Source organism: Oncorhynchus masou, unplaced genomic scaffold, assembly GCF_036934945.1.
Source record: "Oncorhynchus masou masou isolate Uvic2021 unplaced genomic scaffold, UVic_Omas_1.1 unplaced_scaffold_15938, whole genome shotgun sequence".
NCBI lineage: Eukaryota > Metazoa > Chordata > Actinopteri > Salmoniformes > Salmonidae > Oncorhynchus > Oncorhynchus masou.
The window spans coordinates 1-3,474 of record NW_027006019.1 but is presented as its reverse complement, the minus strand read 5'-3'; the positions used below and the strand labels follow the sequence as shown (position 1 = coordinate 3,474).

The window sequence follows — 3,474 nt, the reverse complement described above, 5'->3', positions numbered from 1 at the left end:
TCCTTGATGTGGATTTATTTGCAAATTAAACAGAAATTACCACAGATACTCACAGGGTAGGTATGATCAAACAACGGCTGCCGGAAAATATTTTTTGTGTGGTCAAGTTCGTGGTCAAGTTACGTTCCAGGACTTTCGGAGAGTGATGATTGGCTGAAAAACATTTGAAACAAGCTAGACTTTTCATTGGTGGGTTTTTGCTCTCTTTCTCCAATTTGAAACAAGCAAAAGCTCTGATTGGAAGGAGTATATTTGAAACAATTGAAACAATTGAAACAGAGAAGAATGAGCTCCAGATAGCGCAAAGGATGACACGCAAATTCGTGAAGCGTTCCTTATTTTGACTCCTACCCTATATAGGAAATATATCCATCTTCCTAGTATTAACCATAAAGAAAATGTTTTACATCCCATTGGAAATTGTGCCATAATGACAGTGACTTCATGTCGTTTGTTCCAATACCTCATCTGGTGGCCACATAGCGCTATTGCATAGATTGGTGTTATCACTAACAGTGATAATTTCCCAAGATGGCGTAGCAGTGAAGACGTGTTTTGTTCGGCGTCTGTGTACTTTTTGTATTTTCGTATATATATATTTTCAATTTTATTTTCGATCTCCTTTTGATTATTTATTAGATTATACCTTCCGGTAACCTGCCTCACCCAATGTGATACGGTATCGCTATTATTTTTAATTTTAGAACACATTCAGAACCTCCAGAAGCTAACCAGATTTGTGTCAAATCGGAGGCATGTTGTCCGGTCCTCTGGCAGTCTCTATGGGGGTGCCACAGGGTTCAATTCTCCAGGCCGACTCTTTTCTCTGTATATATCAATGATGTTGCTCTTGCTGCGGGCGATTCCCTGATCCACCTCTAAGCAGACAACACCATTCTGTATACTTCTGGCCCTTCCTTGACACTGTGTTATCTAACCTCCAAACGAGCTCAATGCCACATACAACACTCCTTCCGTGGCCTCCGACTGCTCTTAAACGCTAGTAAAACCAAATGCATGCTTTTCAACTGCCTCCCTGCCTGCACCCGCACGCCCGACTAGCATCACCACCCTGGATGGTTCCGACCTAGAATATGTGGACATCTATAAAGTACCTAGGTGTCTGGCTCGACTGTAAACTCTCCTTCCAGACTCATATCAAACATCTCCAATCTAAAATAAAATCTAGAGTCAGCTTTCTATTCCGCAACAAAGCCTCCTTCACTCACGCCAAACTTACCCTAGTAAAACTGAAACTATCCTGCCAATCCTCGACCAAGCGATGTCATCTACAAAATAGCTTCCAATACTCTACTCAGCAAACTGGATGCAGTTTATCACAGTGCCATCCGTTTTGTTACTAAAACACCTTATACCACCCACCACTGCGCTTGTATGCTCTCGTCGGCTGGCCCTCGCTACATATTCGTGGCCAGACCCACTGGCTCCAGGTCATCCACAAGTCCATGCTGGTAAAGCTCCGCCTTATCTCAGTTCACTGGTCACGATGGCAACACCCACCTGTAGCACGGCTCCAGCAGGTGTATCTCACTGATCATCCCTAAAGCCAACACCTCATTTGGCCGCCTTTCCTTCCAGTTCTCTGCTGCCTGTGACTGGAACGAATTGCAAAAATCACTGAAGTTGGAGACTTTTATCTCCTCACCAACTTTAAACATCTGCTATCTGAGCAGCTAACCGATCGCTGCAGCTGTACATAGTCCATCGGTAATAGCCCACCCAATTTACCTACCTCATCCCCATACTGTTTTTATTTATTTACTTTTCTGCTCTTTTGCACACCAGTATCTCTACCTACACATGACCATCTGATCATTTATCACTCCAGTGTTAATCTGCAAATTGTAATTATTCGCCTACCTCCTCATGCCTTTTGCACACAATGTATATAGACTCTTTTTTTCTACTGTGTTATTGACTTGTTTATTGGTTTACTCCATGTGTAACTCTGTGTTGTTGTCTGTTCAAATTGCTATGCTTTATCTTGGCCAGGCCGCAGTTGTAAATGAGAACTTGTTCTCAACTAGCCTACCTGGTTAAATAAAGGTGAAATAAAAAATAAAAAAAAACAGTCAGCCAATCCAATGACATCCCCCTCTCTCCCTCTTTTTCTCTTTCTCTCTCCTTTTCTCTCATCATTCTCCCCCTTTTTCTCTCTCTCCTCCCCTTTTCTAATTTTCTTTCCCTTCCCTTTGTCTCTCACTCTCCCTTTCTTTTTTGTCTCCCCATTTGTCTCCTCTTTTCTCATTCTCCTCTCCCCCTTCTGTCTCTTTCTCCCCCCACCACCAGTTTTAAAAACTCTTATTGAACCACACTGGCAATGTGTCAACATGAAAGTTGAAACAGTCACCCGCCCTTCCAACCACAGCCAGGCCACATATGAATCTCTAGTTCTCTGTCGCTCTCTTTACCATTTCCCTCTGTTTCTCTCATTCTAGTTCTCTCTCCTCTCTCTGTCTCTACTACTCTTCTGTGTCGCTCTATTCTGCTTCTCTCACTACTAAACGGGAGTTGGTTATAAGTATCTTTGGCTGGGCCAGGTTGCAGAGAGCGGGGAAGGGTGGGGAACAAAGTCCAGGGGAAGAGAAACTAAAACCAGCAGGGGAGGAGTCCAAAAAAGCTTATTACACTACATTTTAGTCTAGAATCATTCCTTATAATAATCAATTAAATGTCTCTACATCTATAACTAAAGTCAAAATGTCACAAAAAGCAGTTTTTACATTTGATCACTGATCACTTTCTGTCTTTTTTAAAGCTTTAAGTAACCAGGCAAGTCAGTTAAGAACAAATTCTTATTTTCAATGACGGCCTGGGAACAGTGGGTTAACTGCCTGTTCGGGGCAGAACGACTGATTTGTACCTTGTCAGCTCAGGGGTTTGAACTGCAACCTTCTGGTTACTAGTCCAATGCTCTAATCACTAGGCTACCCCTGCCATCTTACCAAATAGCACATATTCACGTAAGGTACACGATTTTAAAGTCCCCATGTTAGGGTATTTTTGAGGTTGGCTTCACAACATTTCCTGCTACGTCTATGCATGAGGACCTTTAGTGAATGCAGCCCAGAGCGTGTCGGGTTTCAGTGAGTGGGTGGGGTTTTGTGCGAGGGCTTTTGTTACGTCATCATGTTCTACCCTATCAACGTCCTAGACGGGACAGTGTACTCGCATATCACCCAGCATACGTTGCAACTCCTGAGGCAGAGGTTAGAACATTACAACACACAAGGTAGCCATTATTATCCCTACCAGTTTCATGTCTATACAATATCCTGGGGAACCTTCTATGGGTGGTTTTTGGAGCTCTGAAGGTCTGTTTGACTCAACCAGGATCCTGAAATGTCAGGGGGTTGTGCTCTATATATGAGGGCCTCTCCATGTCTGTATTGTGCCTGCTTCGGCAGCACATATACTAAAATTGGAACGATACAGAGAAGATTAGCATGGCCC

At 43.1% G+C, this 3,474-nt stretch overlaps 1 pseudogene; it reads left to right on the top strand.

Annotated features, from left to right (window-relative positions):
- Nucleotides 1-3,412: 3,412 nt before the first annotated feature.
- Nucleotides 3,413-3,474, top strand: LOC135531459 (U6 spliceosomal RNA; annotated as a pseudogene; the record flags this gene model as incomplete).